The sequence below is a fragment of the Thamnophis sirtalis genome, unplaced genomic scaffold, assembly GCF_051295495.1.
Source record: "Thamnophis sirtalis isolate CommonGarterSnake01/CBP01778 unplaced genomic scaffold, rThaSir2_p1.2 scaffold_2, whole genome shotgun sequence".
NCBI lineage: Eukaryota > Metazoa > Chordata > Lepidosauria > Squamata > Natricidae > Thamnophis > Thamnophis sirtalis.
The window spans coordinates 112,320,546-112,336,760 of NW_028261382.1; positions in this window are offsets into that span (position 1 = coordinate 112,320,546).

The window sequence follows — 16,215 nt, forward strand, 5'->3', positions numbered from 1 at the left end:
GTCCACTTTATCTTTTATTTTTTCCAGAAATTGGCCATGCAATGCTTTGTTCTGCAACTCTCCATTCTTGATTTTATCACATATTATTATTATTATTGTTATTATTATTATTACATCATTATATACTTTATTCATTAAACATGAAACTCAGTCAACTGAACATTCAAAAATGCATCACAAATACCACTGACTGGTGCTAATGGTTGATATGGTTTGCTGCCAGTATCCTAGGTATCAACCAAGTACCTTCTTACAATATAAGATGTTCCGAGTAGCACATTTTTTCGTGACCCGTCAAAAGCGCGGACGACAAAAGCGTGATCGATGAAAGCGCGCATTTGACGTCATAACAGCGCGATGAAAAAAATTAAAAATTGAAATAAAAATTAAATTAAAGCAAGCCGATTCACATAAAGGTAAGGGTTAGGGTTAGGGTTAGGTTAGGTTAAAGGTTAGGGTTAGGTTTAGAGCGTTAGGGTTAGGTTTAGCGTTAGGTTAAGGGTTAGCGTTAGGTTTAGCGTTACGTTAACGGTTAGGTTTAGGGTTAGGTTTAGGGTTAGGTTTGGGGGGGTTAGGGTAAGGTTTTCGCTTTATTTTTACATTTGTCGATCACAGCGCGATGTTTTCGTCGCGCTGTGATGACGTCAAATGTGCACTTTCGTCGAGCGCGATTTTGTCATCCGCGGTTTTGTGGTGGAACCCATTTTTTTGCAGTTCCTCGGGTGTTATTGCAGGAAGCTGCAGTTTGTTGATATATCTTATAAAATTCTTGGACATGGTGCCAAGTGCTCCTGGCATCTCCTGGTACCGTGATGTCAATAAATTGTACATTTTGCTTTTCAACAACTGTGATTGTTGTTGTTGTTGTTGTAATTCTTGACCTGTGGCAAGTTGGCTGTGGTGAGATGACTGTAGTAAATTGGCCATGATGAATTGTCATAGACCTGTGTACTCATCCTCGTTCTCCTCAGTTCCAGTTGACACTGGACTAGAACCAGTGATCTCTTCGTCACTTCGCCAAACATAAGGGTTCTGTTTATGTTTTTCTGCAGAGAGAGAGGGCTGTCTGCAAGTTCGTGTAGTTGTTCCGAAGCTCAGAGGTTTGAGAAATGTAAAACAACAACCTGCAATTTTGTATTTTCATTTTGCCTGTTTGGCAGCCAATATGTGGATAGTCCTAGACTTGTGGCCGCAGTTGGGAGCAGAGTTCCCATTGCTAAGAAGGTGGTTCTTAAGTAAACCGCACCAGATTATTATTATTTTTTTGCTATGGTGGTTACGCAATTCACTGCAGATGTTAAGTGAATGATGTCATCATTAAACAAATCTGTCTTTCCCCATTGACTTTGCTTGCCGGAAGCCAGCTGCGAAGGTCACAATTGGCAATCATGTAACACCAGGTTGCTGCAATCATCATAAATACATATGTGATATCAAGCCCCTGAATTTTGATCAAATGACCACGATAGTTCTGAGTATGGGAACCTGCCATCAGTCACTTTTTCCGGTGCCGTTGTAACTTTGAATTATCGCAAAATGAATGACTGTAAGTCAAGGACTTCCTGTAATAAGGCATCGGTAGAAACGGTTCCTTGCACCCTTCCTTGAAATGAAGACCAGCTCAGCACGGCATCCAGCCTGCTGCTCGCTGAGCAACCTGTCCAATGGAGCATGACAGCCAACAACTCACACTTTCAGTAAAAGCTTCCTCAGCTGCTTCAATGTGTCATACTTGAGTTGTTCAAACTGAATGCCACTGGCATTGACACTAAGGAAGATTTTATGTATATTCCAGAATAAAGGAAACCTCGATAGGACAAAACGGACGAGATGCCAACTCTTCATAAAGGATGAAGCAGGGTTCGCTGTAGGATGTGATATAAAAAAGTCAAACTGGCAATCAAACAGAGCAATCGATTGCTGTGTTTTTTTTAAACTTGTGTCACCTGTGCAATGGACCTATGAAAAGGACACAGCTTCATTCGTACTGCGATGACTGCCACCGTAACTTTCTTTACCATATTCTGCAAGATACAGTATTATTATGCAGTATAAAATAAGAATTGAAAAGACAACCCTGTAAAGAGGTGGGGAATTATGGCCCCCCTTTACGACTTGTGGACTTCAACTCCCAGAATTCCTGCAGGGAGCAGGAAGAGCCTAGACCATTTTGGACAAATGACTGTCCAATCGCCTCTTGAAAACCTCCAGAGATGAAATACCCACAACTTCTGAAGACAGGCTGATCCACTGATTAATTGTTCTCACTTTCAGGAAATTTCTAGATTGGATTTCTCTCTAATGATCTTCCATCTGTTACTTCTTGTCCTGCCCTCGGGTGCTTTGGAGAACAGGTTAATCCCCCCCTCCCTTCTCTGGAAGAGCCCCTCAAGTATTGGAAGTTTGATATCATGTCACCCCTAGTTCTTCTCATCATTAGACTCGACACATTTAATTCAGGGGTGATATTCACTTACTTTCCCTACCAGTTCGCAAATGTGAGAGCACGCTCACATCCTCTCCACACATGTCCTCGACCTTCTGCACATGCACTTTGATCGCACACGCAGCTTGAAAACATGCCTAAATAGGGATGGCATAGAGCCAGGGCGGGGGACGGGCTCACCTGCGATTTCCACTACTAGTTCGGGCAAACCAGTCCAAACTGGCTGAATACTACCTCTGATATAATTCCCTCAACTGTTCATTGTATGATTTGGTTGTCTTATCCTCTTTGCTGCTCTTTGCACTCTTTCTAGGGTCTTAAATTTCATGAATAAATATATAAATGAAATTCCATTTTGGGTCCAAATTATTTGATTATCAGTATGGGGCTATGACTTTTTGCGTGTCTACTACTATGGCCTAATGCAATTAAAACGATGTGTAAGCCATGCACACTCCCTGAGAACATTGCACAAGTGACTTCTCACGCTTTCTCAGGTCACAGCTGAAGACTCCCTGGTTGACAGATGATTGTTTAGCAACCCTTGAAAAAGTTTGCGTCTCTTCTAAGGAACCCTTCTTAGGGCGAACTTACAATCTAATCTCTCACCCAACATATGCTTGTGGCAAATGCTTGGTGACCAAGCTCAAGAAGAAGGAAATCCGAATCAGTGAAGAGGTGATCTGTATTGGATGGAGCTGGATAGTCTTTTCAACAAGCTACATGTAACATTCCAACTTTGAACGATGGAAAACCATGGTAAATCACCTTATTCCTTCTTGTCTATGGAGATTCTCAGTCATCCAGGTCATGGTTGCCCCAAAGGTGCTTTTTCAAGAGGCAACTGGACTTTCTGGTTGTGGAAAGGGAAGTCGCATCATGGTCTCATCCGGGTCCAGTTTCCAAACCTTGCTGGCAAAGTCCTGTGAATTGTTGATGTGATGGGTGGTATTGCCAACTAGAGGAGCTAAGAAGGCAGTTAGATGCTTTGCAGTGTTGTAGGTGAGAGAGTTGATGCTGCTGACAATTGGTCTGAGCTGAACTCCCTCTTTGTACATTTTGGGGAGTCCATTGTATGCATGGCGTGGCTTCCCCAGAGAAAAGATGGTAGCGGTATTGCTTGTTGATGGTGGTGAACTTCTGTCGTGTTGCAAGAAATCAATGACCTCCTTCTTATAACTACTGCTGAGATTTCTCTTCAGAGTCTCATTCATGACAGTGTCCTTCAGAAGACTGTTTACCTTGGGCTTGTCATCTGTGTTCAGGATAACAAGAGAATCCAGTTGCCTCTTGGAAAAAGCATCTTATTCCTACTTGCTTTCATCCAGTAGCACACTGTGTGCTACAAATCTAGCAGGTGTACAGAAATCAGGAAACACCAAGACCTCTAAAAATGGACTCTTATGCCTGCTAAAGGTTATTATAAACACTTGCAAATCGATTCACAAAATATCTCTCTTGCTGTGAATGTTTGCAGACCTTTCAATTCACCTAAAGCTGTTTGTAATTTATGGCACTTCAAATAGGGGTTCAAGATGAAGAAATAAGATTTCTTTCACACTGTGGTGTACAAGTTTCAGTCTGGTCAGCTGGAGGTGTCTGACTTCCTGCAGGTTCTCAAGAAAGTGCCTGTTTGTGAAGCAAAATGGACATATTTGCGGAATAGGCAGATTTTTAAAAAGCAAACCTATTTCAACCTGTAACAATCCAACAGGGAAATTCATAACCCGTCAACTTAAACCACAAACTCTTATTCTGATGAACCAGTTGTTGTTTTGCAGGGCAGTTGATATTTTGTGTTAAATTACTCGCACAAATATTGTCAACAGGAGTACGACAGATGGGACAGAAATGGGAGGGAGGGAGGAAGGGAGAGAGAGAGAGAGAGAGAGAGATAACAGAATAAAAGAAAAAAGAAGAGAGAAAGAAAAAGAAAGAAAAAGATAATATGGATAGATGGCAGTGATAGATGATTACTATTATTATTAATCTCATTGTTCCTATCGCCCATCTCCTCCCACGTATGATTCTATCTTTGTGGCTTGCATCCATACGATTTATATTGATTGTTTCCTAATATGCTTATTTGTGCCCTATCACTATCATTAAGTGTTGTACCTTATGATTCATGACAAATGTATCTTTTCTTTTATGTATACTGCACCAAAGACAAAATTCCTTGTGTGTCCAATCACACTTGGCCAATAAAGAATTCTATTCTATTCATAGATAAGTGACAGACAAATACTTGTAAAACCTAGTGTGCTTTTATTCACTTTTTCTCATACACATACAACACACATACACACCAAATTAGTTGTGGCAGTGGAGTTTGAATAGTAAGTGATTTATCAGCCAGATCCTTGGCTTAATTGCATGTTCAGCTGGTGCAGTTAGTACCATCTGGAGCAGTACATCCATGAAGATTCTCAGTCATCCAGGTGTCTGGGAGTGGAGTCATGGCAACTGGACATACTTTTATTGGGTTTGACAACTCTGTAGGCTGTCCTGAGTCCCAAACTTGGTTGAGCCTTTGCTGAGTGATGATGCAATGGCTCTGCCTGAAGGAGTTAGACCTTTGTTATGTAGAATAAACTGACTCAGGCCTTAATGGCCTATTGACAAAGGTGGGGGCGGTGGATGAGTTTCTGCTTCCCTTTTAGGGGGAATATTCTGTCCTTTTTAAATATTTCCTAAAATATCTCATTTTTCTAGAAGAGGGGCGGGTGCCAACTTCCCACACTTCCATTGAATCAGAACAAATCTCTGCAGTTTTCTTGGAAAGATGTTGTCATTGCCTCCTTTCTAGGGCTGAGAAAGAATGACTGGCCCAACATCACCTATCTGGCTTTGTGCCTAAGGCAGGACTAGAACTCACTGTCTCCTAGTTTCTAGCTTGAGGTCTTAACCGTTACGCCTTCTGGCGCTCAGGCTTTGTTTAGGAAACCAGAATTAAGGAAATGATGGCTTAAATGTCTGGTTTTTCTACATGTGAAATTTAAAACGTTTTGTCTGTGTTTCTGGAGGACTGTTCACATTCAATAATGGATGGGCAATGCAATAGCCAAGTCACCCCTAGCTTCCCTTTAAAGTTTTATTTGGCTTTAGGTGATCCATTTCCAGGGGTGGGATGCTACAGGTTCGCCCGGGTTTGGGAGAACCCGTAGCTAACGTTATAGCTGGTTCGGAGAACCTCCAAATATATAATTTGCTGTCTACTTGTTCAGCCTGTTTTGCCGATCTAAAGAGGCAGGCAAGATTGTGTCACAGTTGGGGCATTATTTTATGGCTGCTCTTTGTTACAGGGCTGAATGCTTTATCTTCCTTGTCCTCACAACCACCCAATGAATAATCCACAACTCCTATTAGTATTTTTATAGCAGGAACAATGCATTAGGAGGGGGAGTAATGGCACACAAGTCAGCCCTATGCCATGTCCTTGGCCTGGAGGGTGCCAGCAAATCAAGGTGCCAGTGCTTCTTGTTAGACAGGAAGCAGGCTAGGTTGGCTGGGGAATTCTGGGAGTTGAAGTCCACACATCTTCAAGACGCCATGGTTGAGAAACCCTGCACTAGACCCTTAGACATTCTGTCTTAAATTGGCTGGTGGCTCACACTCTCCATGCCGTTTGTCTTTGACCCCACAATAATCCCAATGATAGCCCTGTGAAATTATATGTTTAATGTTGTTGGGAAGGGAAATTGGTGGAACACGTTCAGCGGGCAGTGCTCATCCCAGACACAAAGTGGGATCTTCCCTTTTCTTATTTCAAGTCCAACCTTTTTTGCCATGCTAGTGAGTGGTGTTATATAAACATCTGCCTCACTTTTGCCTGGGATCCAAAAAACTATTGCACTGAAGCAGTGGTAGGATTTGATTTTTTTTACTATCGGTTCTGTGGGCGTGGCTTGGTGGGCGTGGCAGGTGGAGGATACTGCAAAATCTCCACTCCCACCCATTCTGGGGCCAGCCGGAGGTGGCATTTGCCGGTTCCCCGAACTACTCAAAATTTCCACTACCGGTTCTCCGAACTTACTCAAAATTTCCGCTACCGGTTCTCCGAACTACTCAAAATTTCCGCTACCAGTTTTCCGAACTATTCAAAATTTCCACTACTGGTTCTCCGAACTACTCAAAATTTCCGCTACTGGTTCTCCGAACTACTCAAAATTTCCGCTACTGGTTCTCCGAACTACTCAAAATTTCCGCTACTGGTTCTCCGAACTACTCAAAATTTCCGCTACTGGTTCTCCGAACTACTCAAAATTTCCGCTACTGGTTCTCCGAACTACTCAAAATTTCCGCTACTGGTTCTCCGAACTACTCAAAATTTCCGCTACCGGTTCTCTGAACTACTCAAAATTTCTGCTACCGGTTCTCCGAACTACGCAAAATTTCCGCTACTGGTTCTCCAGAGCCTGTCTGAACCTGCTGGATTTCACCCCTGCACTGAAGAATGTCTAAGTGTCCAGTGCAGTGTTTCTCAAGCATGGAATCTTGAAGACTTGAGGTCACCATGCGGGATGCCACAACAGTTGTAAATGTGAAAAATGATCATATGTCCAAGGCTGTTGTAACTTCGAACAGTCACTAAAGAAATAGTTGTACGTGGAGGAATGCCTGTAGAGCAATCTGTATTACACTAGAAGTCTGAGGCATGCACACCTCACTTGGGACATCACCACCACCCACTCCGAGAGCTGAGAGTGCAACTCAGAAACCTCCCTTTGATGGAAAGTTTGAGCACTTGAAAGGAATCCAGAGGTGAAAGACTGACTGATCACTTCCCTGAAGTGTCAGTTCTGTACATTAGGGAACAGCTCATGTGCTGGGGGTTGGGGGTGGATAGGAACCACAGCACCCCATCTTGAGTCAGCATCCATAAACGTCGAGATTCAATCGCATGGATGGTCTGATGAGGCCTGGCACAGGGGAGCAGCTGAGGAAAGCAGTGTGAATCTTTCCACTTTCAACAGCTCGGTCTCTTTCGACTTAAAACGTTTTACAGAAAATCCTGATTCTCCCGTATTCCCCCCCCTTTTCCTTTTCACGCTGTCAAAGTCATTTCACTAAATTCACTGGAAGTGGGAGCGAGCTACTGCAGGACGGCAGAAAGTGTTTTGGTTTCCGCTGACGAGAGCGACAAGTTGCTTCATTGCTTGTGTGGTAGCGAACAAAACTGATAGCAAACTGCTCGGATGACTCATGGCGGGAAGAATTCTCCCTCTTTCTCTCCATCTCTGTGTGTGTGAGAAAGAGAGGGAGGAAGGGAGGAAAGGATGGGGAAAAGAGGGGAAGGGGAGGGGAAGGGGAGGGAGGTGACGGGAGGGGGGAGGGGGAAGAGAAAGGAGGGAGGGGAGGATGTGAGAAGAGAAGGGGAGAAAGGAAGAGGGAGGGAGGAAGGGAAGGGAAGGAGGAAAGGAAAGAGAGGTGGTAGAAAGGATTGGGGAAGAGAAGGGGAGGGAGGAAGTGAGGGAGGGAGGGAGGGAGGGAGGGAGGAAGGAAGGAAGGAAGGAAGGAAGGAAGGAAGGAAGGAAGGAAGGAAGGAAGGAAAAATAGAGTTGCCATTTGTTTCAAGTTTTATGATGGATGTTGATATTCTTATGGCCTTTAAAAACAGGGCTTAATTCGAGCCATGATTCAATGAGCCCCATTAGAAATGGTTTGGCTCACTGGACATGAAATGCTGGGAACAGGGGAAACCAAGATGCTTCCTGACATGTGTCACTATTGCAACATTATGATCCACTGGGGAAAAATGTGTTTTCACTGCCCATTTCTCCCAAGACAAAATTCTGTCCCTGGAGATGCCAGAGTCAAAGAAAAAGAACTAGAAAAAAATCATGAAACATCGCAACCTGGCCATCGAAACTACACGGCTATGGATGAAGCATGTAACAGTGATACCCATTGTCATCGGGGCACTTGGCACCATGTCCAAGAATTTTACAAGATACTAATAATAATACTAATACTAATGCTAATAATGCTAATAATACTGCTACTAATGCTACTAATGCTACTACTAATGCTACTAATACTACTAATACTAATAATAGTAATACTACTAATGCTACTAATGCTAATAATACTAATAATAGTAATACTAATAATGCTAATAATAGTAATGCTAATAATGCTAATAATGCTAATAGTAATACCAATAATGCTACTAATGCTACTAATACTAATAATAGTAATACTAATAATGCTACTAATGCTAATAATAGTAATACTAATAATGCTAATAATACTAATAGTAATACCAATAATGCTACTAATGCTAATAATACTAATAATAGTAATACCAATAATGCTACTAATGCTACTAATGCTAATAATACTAATGCTAATAATGCTAATAATGCTAATAATAGTAATACTAATAATGCTAATAATAGTAATACTAATAATGCTAATAATGCTAATAATACTAATAGTAATACCAATAATGCTACTAATGCTAATAATAGTAATACTAATAATGCTACTAATGCTAATAATGCTAATAATAGTAATACTAATAATGCTAATAATGCTAATAATAGTAATACTAATAATGCTACTAATGCTAATAATACTAATAATAGTAATACTAATAATGCTACTAATGCTACTAATGCTAATAATAGTAATACTAATAATGCTACTAATGCTACTAATGCTAATAATATTAATGCTACTAATGCTAATAATACTAATAATAGTAATACTAATAATGCTACTAATGCTAATAATACTAATAATAGTAATACCAATAATGCTAATAATGCTACTAATACTAATAATAGTAATACTAATAATGCTAATAATAATAGTAATAGTAATAGTAATACTACTACTAAAATAATACAAATACTACTACTAATAATAATACTAATAAAATACACCAACAAATTGCAGCTTCCTGCAATAACACCAGCGGAACTGCAAAAAAACTGCGCTACTCGGAACATCTTATACTTTAAGAAGGTCCTTGGTTGATACCTAGGACGCTGGCAGCAAACCGTATCAACCATTAGCACCAGTCACTGGTATTTGTAATGCATTTTTGAATGTTCAATTGGCTGAGTTTCATGTTTAATGAATAAAGTATATAATAATGTATTAATGAATAAAGTATATAATAATAATAAAGTAATGGTAGTTTCCCCCAGCGACAGAAATGATCACCTTTGAACCAGGAGTTTTCAGTAGCGTGAAAGTATTTCCATCAGCGCATCAAAGATGTGCGGTGGATCCTAGGAAGCCGGGGTGCGTGTTCCAGCTGTCTTAAACCATTGCTGGCATTTTTCCCAGGGTTTTTGAAAGACAGGGCAAATGAGTAGGGTGTGTAGACTCGGGACAATTTCCGAAAAAGCCACCTTATTGCAACAAGGAATGCTTCTGCGGCTAGTCCCGAGATTTTTTTTCTTTTTTTGGCAGGATGCTTGTGACTCCTGCTGTACCAAAATAACTTCAAAAGAATTAATTAGAAAGCAGACAGTATCTTCTTTATTTTTCGAGATTGTTTCCACCGCCACAGCTCCGTGTAAGCACCAGAGGGCTTTTGAAGGAATGGATCCAGTATGACAGTTCACTTAGTGACGGCTCAAAGTTACAAAGGCCCTGAACAATAGGGACTTATGACCATTTTTCACACTTATGACCGTTGCAGCATCCCCATGGTCACGTAATTTACATTTGGATGCTTGATAACTGACTCGCCTTTATGATGGTTGCAGCGTCCCGGCCAGAGGGGTCACACGATTCTCTTTTGCGACCTTCTGGCAAAAGCAAAGCCAATGGGGCCACCAGATTCACTGAACAACCGTGTTATTCGTTTAACAACTGCAGCGATTCGCTTAACAAACGTGGCGAGAAAATTCACAACATGGGGTAAAACTCACTTAACAAATTTCTACACTTAGCCACCTAAATTTTGAGCTCAATTGTGGTCGTAAGTTGAGGACTACCTATACCTGACCAATTTGTGTAAAAGAAAATTAAGCCATTTTTTTTAAAAAAAATATAATTTTAATTCCCTCCACCCTCGGTATGTTGAAAAACAACATGTTTATTTCAAAAATCACCTTTCAAATTTTTCTTTATTGAGAAATGGGATTTCTTGCCTTGCCTGGGGGGTGCGCGGGGGGAGGGTGCGCGTTGTCATCGTGGGGAGGACCGAAGGAAGCGGGGTAGTGTTAGAAACTAGACAATCGGATCAGTGTTGCTAGTAAGCTGCTACTTTGTGACTTCATGTAGTCCTCATTTAGCAACGGTTTAGAACCATTCATTTAGCGTCCTTTTGAAGTTACAACAGCACTGAAAAAAGGGACTGATAAATGGTCCTCACACTTACGTCCATTCCAGCATCCAAATAGTTGTATGATCAAAATTAAGGGGGAGAGGAGTTGACAACCAGCATGCATTTACAGTTGCAGCATCCCGGGATCATGTGATCACAATTTGCGACCAGATTCCGACAAGCAAATTCACTGTGTGGAGTGGGAGATTTGCTTAATGGCCGTGCAATTCACTTAACAACGTCAGTTGCAATTGCAATCCTTGCCACGTTTGTCCAGGGTTTATTAAATCAAGGGCTATCTGGTGCCAGAAACCAGCAGTTTACTAGAAACATTAATCAGGGAATACAGGTCATAAAATGTGGCGTGACTTACTTAATAACCCCATTGCTTAGCAGTGGAAATTCTGGTCCCAGTTGGGGTTGTATGTCAAGGAGTATCTGCAGCTGTTCCCATCACGGCAACCAATTTTGAAGATACTTCTCCTTAGTGCAAACCTGCATTTTGACTCCTCTCTTCCAAATACCCAGGGGGCAGGAGGGGGGGGGGCATCAAGGGTGTGAAAGCTCAGTGGTTAAAGATGCTGAGTTTGTCAGCTGAAAAGTTGATAGTCTGGGTTCGAGACAAGAGCACTGTACAGCAGGGCAAGCTCCCATTCTTACTCCAGCTCCTGCCCACCTAGCAGTTCGAAAGCATGCAAATGCGAGTAGGTTAATAGGTACCACTTCGGTGGGAAGGTAACAGCATTCTATGCACTTTTGGGGCATTGGGGTTAAAGATTATAATCCGTCCCCGCCCGAATGATGAATGTTGCTCTATTTTTTTAATTATGTATTGTTCTATACGTCATTGTATGTATCCCCTCCTACATAAGTTGTAAGCCGCCCTGAGTCCCCTCAGGGAAAAGGGCGGCCTATAAATAAACTTATACTATACTATACTATACTATACTATACTATACTATACTATACTATACTATACTATACTATACTATACTATACTATACTATACTATACTATACTATACTATACTATACTATAGCCATGCTGGCTACATGACCACAGAAACTGTCTTTGGACAATGCTGGCTCCCTCAGCTAAGAAACAGATGTGAGGGACACAACTGGACAGGGGAAACCTTTCTAGGTAGTCCTCGAGTTATGACTATGATGGAGCCCAAAACAGATGTTGCTAAGTGAGAAATTTGTTATGTGTGTTTTGCCCCATTTCATGATTTTTCTTGCCACGTTTGTTAAGCGAATCACTGCAGTTGTTAAATTAGTAACACCGTTGTTAAGTGAATCTGGCTTCCCCATTGACTTTGCTTGCCAGAAAAGGGGATCCCATGAACCCAGGACACCGCAACCGTCATAAATATGAACCAGTTGTCAAGCATTCAAATGTAAATCATAAGACCATGGGGATTCTGCAACGGTCTTAGGAGTGGAAAATGGTCATAAGTCACTTTTTCTAGGGCCGTTGTAACGTTGAACGCTCATTAAATGAACTGTTATAAGTCCAGGATTACCTCTACCTATTTTTACCTCCAATGATCGCTTCCATACAACATGCATCCCTGCCTCTGTGGTTATTCCACCTTCCAAGTCCTGTCTCTGGGATAAGAGCCGTGGTGGTGCAGTGATTAGAATGCAGCATTGCAGGCTAATTCTGCCCACTGCCAGCAGTTCGATTCTCACCAAGCTCAAGGTGGACTCAGCCTTCCCTCCTTCCAAGGTGGGTATAATGAGAACCCAGATTGTTGGGGGCGATAGGCTGATTATGTAAGCTGCTTAGAGAGGGCTGGAAAGCCCTGTGAAGCAGTATATAACTCTTCAGTGCTATTGCTATTAATGCTCTACCCTTCACCAACCAAACGCCCCACCAGTCTCTCTCCCTCCCCCCTCAATCCTGTGGGCTGAAGCATGAATATCCAGTGACAGGAAATGGCTGCAGTGCCCAGAGGGAATAGGACTGCTCCCATGGAGAACCAAGGGAGGCACCTCTGTTCTGCAGGCCGTAGGCCATTCATTATGTCTACAAGTAATGGGGGGAGGAGGGGGGGGAAGAGAGATTTGTGCCAGCACAGCAGAGGGCCTCAGCCAAGGTCTCATGAAAACCCGTCTCCTGACTTGGTTGCTTTCAGATCTAAAACAGCCTGAAAGCCTCCTTTGTCTTTGCAATATCAGAGAGTCAAACTTTTCACATTGCCATTCAACCTTGCTTCCCCTCCCGCCGTCAGAAGTTGGATCACAGGAGTGAAAGCACTTGAGTCAGTTTATTTGGTGGTTTCTTCTTCTTCTCCTTCTCCTCCTCCTTCTCTTTCTTCTTCTCCTCCTCTTCCCCCCTCTTCTCCTCCTCTTCTTCTTCCCTTTCCCCCTCTCCTCCTCCTCTTCCTCCTCCTTCTCTTTCTTCTTCTTCTCCTCCCCCTCCTCTCCTCCCCCTCCTCTTCTTCCTCTTCCCACTCTCCTCCCCCCTCCTCTCCTCCTCCTCTTCTTCTTCCCTTTCCCCCTCTCCTCCTCCTCCTCTTCCCCTTCCCCCTCTCCTCCTCCTCCTCCTTTTATCCAGGCAAATCTTATTCATCTGTCAGAAACACCTCGGTTTTATGGTGAAATCTTTCCGGGCAACCCCAATTCCCAGACATATTTTCTACCTCTTCTTGGATTTGGAGTTTTATAAAGACGAGAAGCTGGAATCAAGGGGATCGAACAGAAATAATAAGCTGCATCAATAATAAGCAAGAAAGCAGCGAGACTGAGTTTTCACTAAGCCAAATTATGGTTGGCTTAGCGTGTCATGTAAGCCCAATAATGGGGCCACATATAGCCCCCCCCCAACCTTCAATACAACTTCCAATTGCTGCCAAAGTATATTTTTGAAATATGTACTATTTTGAGCAATTCTATTACAGGTAGTTCTCGACTTACAACCATTCATTTAGTGACCATTCAAAGTTACAATGGCACTGAAAAAAAAAATGACTTATGTCCATCCCAGAGGTGCTTTTTTCCAAGAGGCAACTGGACTTTCTGATTTTTCGCTTCTCATGCATAAAAAAGAAAAATGCAAAGGACCAGCCGTCTGCAGGTATAAATTCTTCAGTTCCCCACCCTCCAGTCAGAGCTGAGGAAGCTTCTTGGATGAGAAGCAAAAAAAAACAACCCATTTGCCTCTCTTAAAAAGCAGCTTTGGGATAACCATAACTTGGATGACTGAGAAGCTGCATAGATGTGACTTAAGTCCAGTTTTGACACTTTCAACCATCACAGCATCTCTACAGTCACATGATCAAAATTCAGATGCTTGGCAACTGGCATGTACTTATAGAATAGCAGAGTTGGAAGGGACCTTGGAGGTCTTCTAATCCAACCCCCTGCCTAGGCAGGAAACCCTACACCATTTCAGACAAATGGCTATCCAACATCTTCTTAAAGACTTCCAGTGTTGAGGCATTCACAACTTCTGGAGGCAACTTCTGTTCCACTGGTTATTTATTCTAACTGTCAGGAAATTTCTCCTCAGTTCTAAGTTGCTTCTCTCCTTGATTAGTTTACACCCATCCCTTCTTGTCCTACCCTCAGGTGCTTTGGAGAATAGCTTGTCTCCCTCTTCTTTGTGGCAGCCTCTGAGATAACAGAACACTGCTATCATGTCTCCCCTAGTCCTTCTTTCTATTAAACTACTCAGTTCCTGCAACCGTTCTTCATATGTTTTAACTTCTAGTCCTCTAATCATCTTTGTTGCTCTTCTCTGCACTCTTTCTAGAGCAGGAGTGTCAAAGTTGTGGCCAGTGGGACAGATGCATCACCCCACTGCGATTTAGCAAAGGGGGAAAGTCCCGATATGTCACGTGACGCCACCATGACACCCTGAGTTTGACACCCCTATTCTAGAGTCTCAACATCTCAACAGTTCGCTTTGGCTAGCTTCCCCCCAGTCTGCTGGAAAGGCATAGAGCACGAGAGGCCATCAATATACTGTCCTGTTTAAGTAACATCACTTATTATCATGGGAGTTTAAGTGTCGTCCTTGACTTATAACCAGTTACTTAGCAACTATTCAAAGTTACAACGGACTCCCCAAAAGCTATTTACGGTAAGAGCCAATTCCAGAGCTCCAATGCTTGCATACATCCCTGCAGTGGTGGGTTTCAAAAATTGTTCGAACCTACTCTGTGGGTGTGGCCTCCTTTGTGGGAGTGGCTTGCTGCCCATGTGATCGGATGGGAGTGGCTTGCCGCCCATGTGACCGGATACGAAGATGCCGACGACACTTGTCAGAACCACCTCAAATTACCTCACACACAGCACTGGCATGTATAAGAATATGATGTAAACTTGTTTTTTAAAGGCATCTTTGGTTTGCGTTAAAACAACAACACACGCAATGTTCTGATTGCACCACAAACGCAGTAGTTATCCTTACCTTTCACAGAGGCACTGAGTTTTATAAATATGAGCATGATAGTGTAGAATAATCATATCCAAGGACCAGTGGTGGGTTTCAAAAAAATTTTGGAACCTCTTCTGTAGGTGTGGCCTACTTTCCGGGTCCACTAATGGAACCTCTTCTAACCGGTGCAGTAGATTTGACGAACCGGTTCTACCAAATAGGTGCGAACTGGTAGGAACCCACCTCTGCATCCCTGTGATCACATGACCATATTTTAGCTCACTTTTATGGCCAGTTGCAATGTTCTGCAATCACATGACTGCAATTCTTACCACTTTCTGGCCTTTTCTGGCCCCCAAAATGCCTAAAGGATTATTTTTGATTCGTTTAACAACCATGACAGAAAACGTTATAAAATCATGTCGGACCATGTGGGTGCTTTGATTTTTAACCATCATAATGTATGCCAGAAATTCCAGGCTCCACTCCAGTCATACGCCAAGGACTACCTGCAACAACTCAACAGTTGAACTTCAACGTCAACCACCATTCAGCCAGAGTTGAAGAAGCTTCTTAGGTGAGAAGCGAAACCCCTTCAAAAGAAAAACCAGAAAGCCAGGGGCCTCTTGAAAAAGCACCTTGGGACAACCATGACTTGGATGACTTGAGAATTTCTGTAGACATTTAACTTCTGGTGTAGGAACTGGATGGATGGATGGATGAACGTCTTAAATGATGTTCAAGTTTCAGTAGCGATCCTGAGGAGCTAAGCATCTCCAAGACCACGTAAACATTAGTCAAACTTCTTTTGAGTTCTGGTTCAACTAAATTCGCAACAGAACACAACATGGCTTGAATTTCCCCACCCGCTGTGGCCTTGGCTTCTTGCTGCTAAGTTCAGGTTTCATAACTTTTTCAGATGTTGTTTAACTGAAAACAAGGATGAAGGAAAGGTAAGATAATTATGTGGCAATAGTTTCTGTCCAGTGCACAGGTCACTGATGAAATAGCTTTGGTTGTCTTCTCCTAAATGCAACACTGGTATTCTTCCAGCAGCCTTTCCATTTTTGTTCATGTTCGGTTCAAGAGAAGCAAC